This window comes from Ovis canadensis, chromosome 21, assembly GCF_042477335.2.
Source record: "Ovis canadensis isolate MfBH-ARS-UI-01 breed Bighorn chromosome 21, ARS-UI_OviCan_v2, whole genome shotgun sequence".
NCBI lineage: Eukaryota > Metazoa > Chordata > Mammalia > Artiodactyla > Bovidae > Ovis > Ovis canadensis.
The window spans coordinates 48043357-48057573 of record NC_091265.1 but is presented as its reverse complement, the minus strand read 5'-3'; the positions used below and the strand labels follow the sequence as shown (position 1 = coordinate 48057573).

The 14217-nt window shown below is 48.9% G+C and overlaps 1 protein-coding gene across 1 annotated transcript in view; it reads left to right on the top strand.

Moving 5' to 3' along the window:
- Window positions 1-3930: 3930 nt before the first annotated feature.
- KCNJ1 (potassium inwardly rectifying channel subfamily J member 1) overlaps window positions 3931-14217 on the top strand; it is a 34565-nt gene continuing 24278 nt past the window's right edge. Inside the window, exon 1 of the mRNA XM_069565472.1 lies at window positions 3931-5070. The gene's annotated coding sequence lies outside the window, so the exon portion shown is untranslated. The remainder of the gene's footprint in view (window positions 5071-14217) is intronic.

The following is a 14217-nucleotide window of genomic DNA, read 5'->3' as shown; positions in this document are numbered from 1 at the left end:
CAGCCATGAAATTAAAAGACACTTGCTCCTTGAAAGAAAATTATGACCAACCTAGACAGCTTACTGAAAAGCAGAGACATTACTTTGCCAACAAAGTTTCGTCTAGTCAAAGCTATGGTTTTTCCAGTAGTCATGTATGGATGTGAGAGTTGGACCATAAAGAAAGCTGAGTGCCAAAGAATTGATGCTTTTGAACTGTGGTGTTTTGAACTCTTGAGAGTCTCTTGGGCTGCAAGGAGATCTAACCAGTCAATACTAAAGGAAATCAGTCCTGAATATTCATTGGAAGAACTGATGCTGAAGCTGAAATTCCAATACTTTAGCCACGTGATGCAAAGAACTGACTCATTGGAAAAGACCCTGATGCTGGGAAAGCTTGAAGGTGGGAGAAGGAGGGGACGACAGAGGATGAGATGGTTGGATGACATCACCAAATCAATGGATATGAGTTTGAGTAAGCTCCAAGAGTTGGTGATGGAAAGGGAAGCCTGGTGTACTGTGGTCCATGGGTTCGCAAAGCATTGGACACAACTGAGTGACTGAACTGAACTGAACTAACCATGCATCAGCATTCATGTTACACAATTGTTCCCAAGCCTAGGTTAGGTCCTATCTGTGCTCTCTGTTCACTGATGAGTACCCCAGCCACCCAGCACCTCCATTCCCACAGCCCCTGAAGCCCCCCAACCCCAGACCACCAGGGACAACTGTCTATTCGTACCTCACAGTGTAGGGAGCATGGTGTGACCTCTGCTGTGCATTCATTGGTACAGGACTTAGAACTAAACCAGGATTCCTAGTTTCTGCTTCTGTTTGATTTTAGTATTATGCATAATGATGAAATGGTAAGTGGTGTTTATTACAGTACTTAACATTAACAAGGCACTTCCACTTGTAAGGTGAGTGCAATTTGTCTCTTTTTCAGATGAGGAAGCTGAGACTCCACAAGGTTATGTAACCGTCCCATTGTGACAGCCAACCTCAAACTCAGATTTTCTGATTCCAAGTTCAGTGTTTTTCCTACCACCTGAGCTCTCTGAGGCTGCACCCTGAATTTGAGGCTCTTATTCTAAGGCCTGTTTCGTCCTCCTGAATACAGTCCTCATGACCTGGCACCCAAAGTTGCTGTGGGGCTGAGAGACAGCAAGGACCCAGGCTGGAAGGCCAGTGCCACCTGCTTTTTGGAATCCATATTTTTGAAGACTTCTCTGGCTGTCCAGTGGTTAGGACTCTGTGCTTTCACAGCCAAGGGCCTGGGTTCAATCCCTGATGCGTGCATACCAAGTTGCTCAGTCATGTCTGACTCTTTGTGACCCCATGGACTGTAGCCTGCCAGGCTCTTCTGTCTGTGGGATTCTCCAGGCAAGAATACAGGAGTGGGTTGCCATTTTCTACCCCAGGGTCAGTCCCTGGTGGGGGAACTAAAATCCCACAGGCTGCATGGCACAGTAAAAAAAAACAGGAAAACAATATTGGTGAGTGGAATCCAGGTTCTTTACATGCTGGGAGAGTTGGGCTTCATGGTTTGTCCTGTAGGCACGACAGGTTCTGACAACCATCCCAGAACATCCATCATAGGTGGATCTTTGAGCAATGAGGTGCAGGGCTGGTCACCCCATGGTAGGAAATGATTGTCACATCCACCACTTTGGCCACAAAGGCATCAACTTCAAGGTCGCTGGACTGGCCAGGGCACCTGTCCTGCATCACTGCAGAAGCTGGCAATTTCCAGAGCCCGGGTTTTCGTGCCTGAGGCAAGAAGCTGACCCCCATAAATGTGCAAGCGTGGGAGAAAGTGCTTGCCAAGTCCTGGCTTGAGGGGCATCTGCTCCCTGGGCAGCCCTCCCCGCTCCCCTAGGCATTCAACAAACACAGGGGTGACTGGCTGGGATCGTGTGAACTCATTTGTCTTGACTTCTGATTTTATGGCCACATGTGTGAGCAACTGAGAATCTGGAACAAAATGTCCAGGACACTGGGCTGAAATCCTAGAAAATCTCAGGCCAGTGTTGCTGCCACATCTAATAAAGGGGTGCAATGGGCCCTTCCCTCTGGGCTTCCAACAGATCTTGGAAGGACCCCTGGTCTTATGCCCACCCACATGACCCCAACTCACCTTTGTTCTCCAGCCTCCAAGCTGCTGCTCCTTCATCCACTCCCCACCTTCCAAGACCACCCGGCATAATTCTACTCCCACCCCCCCAGTAGCATCCTGCTAAGCATCACCAGCTCTTGGAGGCTCCCCCAGCTAAAAGTAAAACTCTTCTTCCATTTATTCATGATGCTTCCCACGCATTTATGCCTTATTGTGCCTGTGATGTCTTTTCCTCTATAAAGCCTTAAAGTCTTGAAGGCAGACACCATGATTTATTCATGTTGTAACTCCCCAAGTGCCTGGTGCTGTGGCTTCTACAGAAAGGTCCTCAACAAGCCTTTAGTGAATGAAACAGAATTGTCAAAATTTTCCCTTTGTTCCATCCTTTTTTTTTTTAATGTCCCTTGACCTGGAATTTCTCATATGGCAGTGTATGTGCTACCCTCTTCAAAAGGCAGTCAGTGTTTCAGAGGAAAGCTTTTCATCTCTTGCACACAGGCTTCTCAAAACCTTTCCTTGGGAAGCCCGTGTGACGGTGCTCTTGCCTTTTTGTCACCTCAGTGGGATAACCTACTTCTCTTCTGGGGCAGACATGCTCACATTGTACCATCTCTTTCACCAGACACTGGTTCTCTTAAAAGAAAAAAAAAAAAAAAGACCGAGGCACAAAGATGAAAGAACATCTTCCAGCAGAGGTCCCTCTGTTCTCCCCACTCAGGAGCTGGAGGCTGGTCTGAGGGGCGATGTGTTTGCTTGTTGTGGAATGGCCTTTCCTGCCCTTCCTGAATCAGAGGGTGCCAGCCACATCTGTAGGGGGCAGTGGCCTGGGACACAGGGCATCCCCTCCCCCTTATGTGCAAGGGAGACAGCTTGCAGCTTTATTGTTGCTGTTGTTTAGCCGCTCAGTCACGTCTGACTCTTTGAGACCCCACAGACTGTAGCCTGCAAGGCTCCTCTGTCCATGGGATTCTCCAGGCAAGAATACTGGAGTGGGTTGCCATTTCCTCCTCCAGGGGATCTTCCCAACCCGGGGATCAAACCTGGGTCTCCTACATTGAAGACAGATTGTTTTACCCACTGAGCCACCTGGGAAGCCCCTCCAAAGACCTACTGTTTATGTAAGTTGCTCCCCTTGGAATATTAGTCGTGAATAGAATAATATCTTTGCAATGCTCCAAATTTCTTTAAAGAAAAGGAAAAGAAAAGCAGCCCATGAGCTCTGGTCCCCCAGCTCAGGTGTGGAGGTTGGGGCTCCAGGCTGTGTTTGAGGAGTTAATTCCTGTGAGCACCAGCAAAGTGGGACCTGGGTAAAGCCAGGGAGAAAGGCCCTCTGCTCACTGTCCCTGGCTGCCGGGCCAAGGAGGACTGTGTCTGTCACTACGGAGGTGGGAGAAGCAGCAGATGATGGAGCAGGAGCAGGACTTCCCCATGAAGGCAGGAGGAGAGACTGAGAAAACGATCCATGTTGGTTCTATGGAAGATGCAACATTCCATCTGATTCACCTTCCCTAGCACATTATGACCAAGATGCCTGGAACTGGGAGAGGCAGCAGCCCTGCCCTCCTTGTTACCTAGCAACAGCCTCTTTCTAATTCCCAGCTGGTCCCAAGGGGCTGGTCTGAATGGGGGGCAAGGGGAGAGGGGGAACAGAGGTAAAATAGCTACCTGGTCTCCATAATAATGAGATGCTCTGGCTCCATCCTGCAAGGGACCTGACTTGCAAATGAATGAGGCACTTAAGGAACCCTTTGTTTTCCTCATCTTGAGTGCAGTTCTGCGCTGACTGGAGAATTAGCATTTAGCTTTGCAAGAGGTGTGTGTTTGTGTTTCCAGTTATCTGGAGGCTGATTGGGAGAATGAAAGGCATCTCTGACTCATGCTGACCCAGGGGCTCAGTGTGGCTCTTTGGCCTCCTGCTCTGAAATTGAAGACGAGAGCCCTGGTGCTGAATTGTGGAGGACAGAGGAGTCGTACAGGACGGAGTGGCTGAACAGCAACGTCAGTCTCGTGAGGTGTTGAGTGGAGACCAGAGGGTGGAGGGTGCCTGTATTGGCCTCCCAATACTCCACGAGGGCAGAGTGACAGTTTACTAGGGGGACTGCTTTCTGATGCTCCAGTGGTGGCCAGCAGTGGAGTGAGTGCAGGCCCACAAAGACCACCAGGGCAGGGGGAACACTGACCCCAGTGTCACACCCATAACAGAGTGTTAGACACAATGTGTGAGCCAGGGTGAGACGACCCTCGAGGGTCGGAGAGGAAGAAGGAAAGAAAGCAGACCCCGGGGTGTGTTGATTTCTGGAACATTTTCTCAATGCCAAGTGCGTGCCAAGTCTGTCACCATGACCTCACTCTCTAGTGTAGACTCCAGGGAGAGAAGCCAGGACCTTGTCCCCAGGTGAAAAGTTGGTGCTCTAGGGCTTCCTTCCCAGTCGGCTCTACTGTAAATCTTTGGCTACAGAGTTCTACACTGAACTGGAACTATGGTGGGAGATGATGGCCAAGGGACGGTCAGATCAGCCTGAGCTGTGACCACAGTGGAGTCATGGAGCAGAAGCTTTGAAGGGCTCCTCCCCCACCCGGCAGCATCTAGCCTTCGTGCATGTGTTTGTCTGGGACGCTCAGCCGCAGCACACTGGTTCCAGTACAGTTCCATAAACAGATCCCTCATAATTAGCCCTGGCGGCTCAACACCTCTGCTGTATCCTGCCCGCTTACCCGCCACGCCTCCTCTTGTTGGATCCGGTTCTAAGTAAACTGTGTTCTTTGAGAGCCATTGCATACAGATGAGTTGGCAGCCGGTCTGAGCTGACCCACAGACTCATAAAAACCAACAGGGCCCCGGGCCCCTTCACCCGTGCCATCCAAACTCATGGGACCAAAGGTGCAAGGACTCACTCACATCAAGGACCTGGCTGCTCTCTCGGGGACCAAGGAACTGAGCTTTTGTCTCTGCATTCATGCTGGCAATCTATGAGGTAAGCAGAGAAATGCCATATTGCCCCTTTGGGGAAAGAAGAAGTTAATTCTGGTGGAAATTTAGTCTTCATTTCCCCATTTCAAATCTAGACAGGAATGTTCTCTGTTCCCAGATTATAAAGGTGTGATTTTAACTCCCTCACTTGATGCTGTGGGTCTTCTGTCTACAAATGAATGATGAGCCATGAGCTTCGTCCTGGCCACCCTTCGTGGTTCCATAGCCCTGAGTGTCACACCTAGCTCCACTGCCTCCTCCTCGTGGTGGTGGAGACCTACATGGACTTGCGTCCCTGACAGCTTTAGCCCCTGCAAGGGTGGACCTCTCTCTGCCTTTGCTGTCATTTTGGCAGAGGGTAAGGTGCTAGTCCTGGAGGAGGGCACGGCAACCCACTCCAGTATTCTTGCCTGGAGAAGCCCAAGGACAGCAGAGCCTGGCAGGTTACAGTCCATAAGAGTGCAGAGAGTCAGGCACGACTCAAGGGCCTTAGCATGCATGCACACACAGGTGCTAGTGAGATCCACTGTGGAAGAGGCTGAAGCCTTGTTTGAGTGGAACATGTTAGTATTAATAGGACGCTTGGCTTACCTGCACCCAAATGCCTTTCCTTCATTTGATGAAATGTTGCTTGATTCCAAGTAAGTCATCTGGGACCCTCCAGGTTTGTTCAGCGTCAGCCGTATGGGTACTCTGACGGTGCATGACACCTGTTCCCTGTGCTCCACTTTCTACGAGCCTGAGAATAAGCAGATCTGCAGTCTCCTTCTCCAAACAACCATGTTGTACAGATGCTGTGCATAGCGGCTCCAAAAATATTTGTCTTTAGCAACTGGCAAGCTTTAGGAAGAATGTGTTTGCTTTTTACTGTAGCTGGGCATGCAAAATGGAGCCAGGCATAGTGACGGGAAGCATGCTGTTTTTGACAAGGACTTAGCTTAGCCTACTGCCAGATGCCCTTTGGTCCTGGGCTTAGCTTGTCTTGCCTTACTCTGGCCTGTTTTTTGAAAATGTATGTTCACTAAGTTGTGGGTGGGGGGAGGGGTGATTTGTGAAGTAATGAACCATTAGAAAAAAATTTTTATTTTAATACTTAAGGCATGAAGGTGCTTCCCGCCCCCTTCCCTGTCCCTCAGTAAGGAGGACCTCAAGTCAGCTCAGCTGCAGGCTGAATCCGCAGGTCAGTACAGGGAGCGGATGACTTGTAAATGGTTCTCTGAGCTTTGATGCTGTTGGTGGTGTTTTGTTTTGTTTTTTTTTTTAAATACATAGGATGCTGTAATTGCCAAGAAATGCTCTACAGAGCTGAGACTCAGGATTTCTCAGGCATGTCTTTTCCTTTTCCCAGCAATTCATTTTTTTCTTTGCTAGGTTACAAATCTACCCTGGACCTTTTCACAGCTCATTGATTTCCCAAGGAGTCAGCTTTGATCACATGCTTTGCCTCTTACTTGTCCCGTGGTTTCCATGGCGTGAATCCTTCTTAATTCTTCCTTTTAGAGTTCTCCTTGGGATTGCTTATAGGGCCTGAGTTTGACCCAAATCCTACTCCTCTTGGTTCTACAATTCAAGATGCTCATCCCATTTTCTTCTCTTCATTATTGCCCTCTTCATTACTATTAGTCTTAGACATAGAGACATTTTTTTCCTCATTTGCCTTTCAACAAGCTTAGAATGAGCACCCATTGTGTTCTGGGAGCTCTGCGAAGTCCTGGGAAATTATTGAATAGCCTCTGTTCTCACAGCAGTTACTGTTTAGGGCTTGTGTACATGGAGATAGACTGTTACACTTGAGTGAGGCAAGTGCCCAATGTAGTCATGATATAATCACTGCCTGTGTGGAAGGGTGGTCCTCAGCTCCCTGAGTGGGCAGGATGGGACTGGTAGGGGGCAAGAGGAAGGACATTCCCGAATACGAGGTAGTATTTACAAAAACACAGAGGCATGAGAAAATGTGACATCTTTAGGGGATGTGGAGCTAGTGTGGCTGGGGTGGGTGGATGGGGAGGGGAGAAGAAAGACGAGGCTGCAGAGTGAGTGCCCGTGATGAGGGACCTTGTGTACAAAACCCACAAGAGCAGCACTGTCTTGAAGGCAGTGGGAAGCCACGTGAGGTCGTATTTACAACTTAGAAAAGCTGCTTTGTGTGCAAAGTGCCAGGTGGGTTGGGCTGGGCTAAGACAATTGCCGGCAAACCAGTTGGGAAATTACTAAAAGGCAGAATGCACAAGATTTAGGGCACGCTGGCTGCGAGGATGAAGTATAGCCCTGGACATAGGAACCTGAGGGTTAGCTGGTCTCATTCTGGAAATTTCCCTGAAGCCCAAATGATGAGCAAACTTTGAGTAGAAAAAAAGCGTTTTCTCCATACTTACCCTCAAGCACCCACCATGGCCTCTTAGGCCCAGAGGAAATAAGTTAACAGGCTTGGATCTTATGGAAGGCAGGCACCTAGCTGAAAGGCTAAGGGGCTGGCCTTTCAGGGACCCCCACCTCAGAGGTGAAATCCCTGGTCATTTGTTTTCCTCCATCACCAAAATGAGCACCCACCTGTCTGCCGAGAAAGCACGTCTTCAGCAAAGTGAGCCTGTGTTTCCTTCTCCTCACCCCGAGTGCCCAGCTCTAGATGGGGCATTGTTCTAGGTCTCTACTGAGCCTCTCTGTCAACCTTTAGGAGGCAGGGCAGAAAATGTGTCCCTCCCGACTGTGGAGCAAACAGCTGAGACAATATTAGAAATAACAACAGAATCATTGAGCATTAGAGGCCTCTGTAAAGGTTCTAAAAAGGTTACTCTATGCACCATTAATTGCTGCAAAGCATTCCCCACTCACACTGAGCAGATGCTGAGATGAGTCTTCCATGTGGGTTTTTCCTATGCATGCATGCGTGCTAAGCCGCTTCAGTCGTGTCCACTTCTGTGCGACCATATGGACTGCAGCCTGCCAGGCTTCTCTGTCCACGGGATTTCCCAGGCAAGAATACTGGAGTGGGTTGCCATGCCCTCCTCCAAGGGATCTTGCCGACCCAGGGATCAAATCCACGTCTCTTATGTCTCCCGCATTGGGAGTCAGGTCTTTTAACCACTAGAGCCACCTGGGAAGCCCTATTCCTGTGAGTCTGTCTATTTTCAGGCTCATTTTGCCGGGAAGCATGGGCTTCCTGGTGGCTCAGACAGTAAAGCCTGCAATGTGGGAGACCCGGGTTTGACTCCTGGATCGGGAAGATCCCTTGGAGAAGGAAATGGCAATCCACTCCAGCACTCTTGCCCGGAAAATCCCATGGACGGAGGAGCCTGATAGGCTACAGTCCATGGGGTCGCAAAGAGTCGGACATGACTGAGCGACTTCACTATGGGCTTCCCTGGTAGTTCAGCTGCCAAAGAATCTGCCTGCAACGCAGGAGACCCGGGTCGATTCCTGAGTCAGGAAGATCCCCTAGAGAAGGGATAGGCTACCCATTCCAGTATTCATGGGCTTCCCTGGTGGCTCAGATGGTAAAGAATCTGCCTGCAATGTGGGAGACCAGGTTCAATCCCTTGGTTGGGAAGATCCTCTGGAGAAGGGCATGTCAACCTACTCCAGTATTCTTGCCTGGAGAATCCCCATGGGCAGAGGTGCCTGGTGGGCTACAGTGCATGGGGTCTCAAAGAGCTGGACATGACTAAGTGACTAAGCACAGAGCACAGCAAAATGATGAAGAGAAAGGGAGGGTAAGTGAAGTCAGAATTCCTGAGTTTCTTTCCAGCGGGCTACAGGGAACAGAATGATACTGGTAGGATGATTATTGCTTGCTGGGGTCAGTGGAGGCACTGACATCTCCGGCATGGTCACTCACTCTGGGCCCTCCTGGCCATGAAGGGGAGAGGACAGCATCTGAGTCCATGTGACCCCCATCCTATCACAGCATCTGAGATGCTCAGGGCTGGTCCCACAGGCAGTGAGTCCCTCTGACCCCAGGATCCGCCAAACGTCCCTCCCCGTTCCACTCAACAGGTGGGTGACAGGCCATGGAATAGTGAGATCTCAGGGCTCAAAATACCTGGAGGAAACAGCTCACTGGACTTTAAGTGCGGACGCACTCATGTCAGAGTAGCCACCTTCAGGGGCCCCTAGGACTTCTCTTCCTGGAGATGAAGTAACTCCTGGGGTCCCCACAAGGACTCAAAGTGTTTCAGCTTAGTTTCTGTGAAGCCTGAGAAGAAGACTATGCCAGAGTATACTTTGTGTTGCAAGTTCAAGCCCAGTTGAGTGAATTTATTCGCATAGAAATTAAAGTTTGCCCAATAGTTAACTGAGGATAGTTGACTACGTTAATCAGTTGCAATGACTCTGTTTGCCACCGTCACTTTCCTCCACATCAGCTCAGCCTTTTCAGAGGTGGAGGTGATGGTCAGCCTGATAAAGGCGTTAAAGAATAGCTCCAAGGGACCATCCATCTGCCTTCATCTCAAGGCCAATAAGATCATTAAAATTATATAGGTTGAGAAGACAAAGTACCAGGCAGTGATGACTTAGTCTAAAGCCAAATGTAAAGAGAAAGAACCTGGGTGATCCAGTAGCTAAGAATCTACCTTCCAGTGCAGGTGATGTGGGTTTGATCCTTGGTTCAAGGGACAACTAAGCCTGCAAGCCACAAGAGGGTCAGTACCAGGAAAAAAAAAATCTAAAAAAAGAGAGAAAAGGATCAGACCCTCCCAGTCTGCTCAGTCTCCTGGATTATGTATGATTCATGAGTAATTCTAGCTCTGTTCCAGACAGCAAAAGTGATTTGGCTTGATCAGGTATTAATAGTTCATAATCGTCATGAACAAACAGGGAGCATATGTGGGAACTAGAAAAAAAAGGAATAAAAGCTGCTGCTGCTGCTGCTAAATTGCTTCAGTTGTGTCCGACTCTGTGCAATCCCATAGACGGCAGCCCACCAGGCTCCCCCATCCCTGGGATTCTCCAGGCAAGAACACTGGAGTGGGTTGCCATTTTTTTCTCCAATGCACGAAAGCGAAGTCGCTCAGTCGTGTCCGACTCTCAGTGACCCCATGAACTGTATAGCCCATCAGGCTCCTCCATCCATGGGATTTTCCAGGCAAGAGTACTGGAGTGAGGTGCCATTGCAAAAGCAAATACCTTCAAAAAAATAGATGAAGGAAAAATTCTTGGGGAGACATGTAGGAGGTAAGACCTAGAAAAGTTAACAAGAAACAAAAGATAACCCAAGGTCATGGGGCTCAGAGAAGTCTATTCCCTGCCCCATATGGAGGGTCCTAAGCCATCCTTGCTGGCTTTGTGATGAAGGATGTTCAGAGAATTCTCCCCATCATTGCCGATGCCTTGTCAGAATCCATGAGCAGACAATGGGAGGGAGGTTCTCATCCCTAAAAGCCCCTGGTTCCGTCTGAAGAACACAAAGAAGCCAGAATAATGCAGACAGTGGGCAAATTCAAGACCAGCGAGCATCTAAAGATGATCCATATCAAGGAATAGTTCCTTCTCAAAAACTCTAAAAGGATTTTGGCTGTTATATAAAACCCAACCCAGTGCCATCCCATTAAAAAAAAAAAAAAAGCGTGGTAACTAATTTTTTTTGGAGGGGGGGGGAAGATTTTTATTTTGTAGTGGTGTGTAAATATTGTTCATTTTAGGTGTACAGCAAAGTAATTTAGTTACACACATACACATATATAATTAATTTTAGAGAGTCATCCTAAGGATTCAAATGCTCCAGCTCACTCATGGTAGGAAAGAAGACACTAAGGCCTAAAAGAGTCCAAGACTTTCTAGAACCCACAGGAAAAGCAGAAATCTGAATTCACCGTACAGGGCTTTAGACTGATGACTTCTTTCCTCAACGTAGCCTGTCATTTTTTTCCTAAATTGGTCCTCCTGTGTGTGGTCTGCCCTGGTGGCCATGTGTCTGCCCAGGCTCTAAGCTGCAGTTACCCAAACTCCTAAACACTCACAGAGGTAGGTCACCCCTTAGACTTTAATAGAACATTCTTTTTGAGTACTCTGAAATACAAACCAGAAATTTCCATATCTTCAGAATTTTCTAATGTCCATCTGCGGCCCCCTCCCTCTTTTCCAACTGCACAAACATCAATGTTTCTTGGCTCAGGTTTGGGAATTTCATCTATGGGGGGGCAGGGAATATCAATGTGCTACTGTATCCCTAGGGGGCAGATTTAAATATGTAACATAACACCGCTGAAAGCAACAGGCTAAAACGTCTTTGCAGCTGGAACCAGCATCGCTCTCTCAGGTGACTACCCTCAGGGGAGACTCATGCTTTGCTGCCCTTGATTAAATTCTTGGGAGCTTTCTGGCTCTGTCCAGATCTGCCATGTGTCCTTGAGGGGCTTGACAAAGCTCGGAAAGTATGAATAAATATTGCTAGCTTCTCACAGAAAAGAATTCTGTGCAATGTGGCCTTTTGGAGTCCAAGTCACTGATGAGATGCTGGGAGAGATAAGAGTAATCCCAGTCTTGTGCTGGAAGGCATTCGACCAAGTCAGGGACCAGGGGATTCAGAGGCTGGCTGGGAAGGGTGGGCCAGCTGATGAATCATGCTTGGAGCGGAGACTGTCAGAGATAAGTCACAGGAGTGGTCAGAGGATCACCTAGGAAGACCTCTGGGGAATTCCACCACGTGCTGGACTTTCCCAAAGTGAGAACCCTGTCCCTTCCTTGCAGAAATTTCAGGCTCCTGGGAGTTCAGACAGGAAAGAACAAGGGACGCGTGAGTGGGGGCACATTCTGTCTGAAGGGGCTGGGCTTTCCCCTCCCACCCAGTCTATTTCCTGGGCTGCCCCAGTGAGGTGGGGGTGATGGGGTCAAGGAGAGAACGCTTATCCACTCTCCCAACTGCTCCATCCCTTTTGATGGAGTAGAGAGACATCTGATGTGAAGAGCTGACTCATTGGAAAAGACCCTGATGCTGCAGGAGGAGAAGGGGGCGACAGAGGATGAGATGATTGGATGGCATCAGCAACTCAATGGACCTGAGTCTTAGCAAAGTCTGGGAGATGGTGAAGGACAGGGAAGCCTGGTGTGGTGCAGTCCACAGGATTGCAAAGGATCAGACACGGCTGAGTGACTCAACAACAACAAAAGAGGGTACCTCTGAGAGATTCTAACTCAGAGTGCTTACCTGCACCATTCTGAGCAACCCGTTGAGTCTAGGTTTTCACACTCCTTTGTCCTAAACCACTGGGAGTGAGAGCTGTGTGGACCCTCACCACTGTCAAGATAAGGACAAGATGAAGTCTCCAGGGGAAAGGGGCTGGCTGAGAAGTAGAGAGAAGTGTGTCCTAGGTTTGGATTTTATTTACCTTTTATTGCACATGCCTTCCTCTGGCCTCTGAAGCTGTTTGTAGTTTTGGATTTTTACAGACAAAGATGCTTCTTTAAGGAACTTCTGAGTGGGAGTGTGGGGAGGGGAGGGAAAAGGGCCCAGGGCAGGCTTGTGCCCAGAGCGATGTGAGCGGAGAGATTCATCACTCAGGGCATGGAGTGGGCAAATTCCTTCCCAGGAGTGGACTCTAGTGACAGTGAAGGGAAGCTGAGAAACAGGCTGTCATTTGAGAAGGTCGATGAGAGACGTGGGCTAAAATTGCTTTCTAACGTGGAGAGGGCTGGTTTTCTCACACCTGCTGAAGGTTAGGTGACAGCAGATTCAAATCTCAGCCTGAGGATGTGGGTTAGGCATCAGGAAGAAGCTGGGTGGCCAGGTGCTGAGCAGCAGGGATGGGTTTCAGAAGGAAGTATTTCTTTACACAGACAGGAACTCACACCTGGCTCTCAGGGGAGGGGTTCAGGGGCAGACCCCCTCCAGGTCCTGGGAGGGGGCAGTCACAAGCCCTTCACTCTTGATCTCATGTTCTTGCACCAAGTAGGTGAATCCTCCACAATCCCACTCTCTCTGGTGTTTTGAAGATGCAAGTATCTGCTTCTAAGTTTAAGCCTGGACCACGGAGGAACAGCCGCTTCTGACCATCTCCCGTGGCCAAGTTTTTCTTCAAGCAGCCTAGGTCTACCCCATAAATGAGCCACCTCAAAGCTTCCTTCCTGTCCTAGAGATCCCAGAGATGCTTTATCCCCTCACCAGCCCCTCACTGCCTTCTTATTGTTGTTGTTCAGTTGCTCAGTCGAATCCTACTCTGTGACTTCATGCACTGCAGCACACCAGGCTCCCCATTCTTCACCATCTCCTGAAGTTAGTTTGCCCAAACTCATGTCCATTGAGTCGGTGATGTCATCCAGCCATCTCATCCTCTGTTGGCCCCTTCTCCTGCTCTCAATCTTTCCCAGCATCAGGGTCTTTTCCAGTGAGGCTGCTCTTTGCATCATCTAGCTGTTCAGTTCAGTTCATTCGCTCAGTCATGTCCGACTCTTTGTGACCCCATGAATCGCAGCACGCCAGGCCTCCCTGTCCATCACCAACTCCCGCAGTTCACTCAAACTCATGTCCATCGAGTCAGTGATGCCATCCAGCCATCTCATCCTCTGTGGCCCCCTTCTCCTCCTGCCCCCAATCCCTCCCAGCATCAGAGTCTTTTCTAATGAGTCAACTCTTCCCATGAGGTGGCCAAAGTATTGGAGTTTCAGCTTCAGCATCAGTCCTTCCAATGAACACCCAGGACTGATCTCCTTTAGGATGGACTGGTTGGATCTCCTTGCAGTCCAATGGACTCTTAAGAGTCTTCTCCAACACCACAGCTCAAAAGCATCAATTCTTCAGCGTTCAGCTTTCTTCACAGTCCAACTCTCACATCCATACATGACTACTGGAAAAACCATAGCCTTGACTAGACGGACCTTTGTTGGCAAAGTAATGTCTCTGCTTTGTAGTATGCTATCTAGGTTGGTCATAACTTTCCTTCCAAGGAGTAAGCGTCTTTTAATTTCATGGCTGCAGTCACCATCTGCAGTGATTTTGGAGCTCAAAAAAGTAAAGTCTGACACTCTTTCCACTGTTTCCCCATCTATTTCCCATGAAGTGATGGGACCAGATGCCATGATCTTCATTTTCTGAATGTTGAGCTTTAAGCCAACTTTTTCACTCTCCTCTTTCACTTTCATCAAGAGGCTTTTTAGCTCCTCTTCACTTTCTGCCATAAGGGTGCTATCATCTGCATATCTGAGGTTATTGATATTT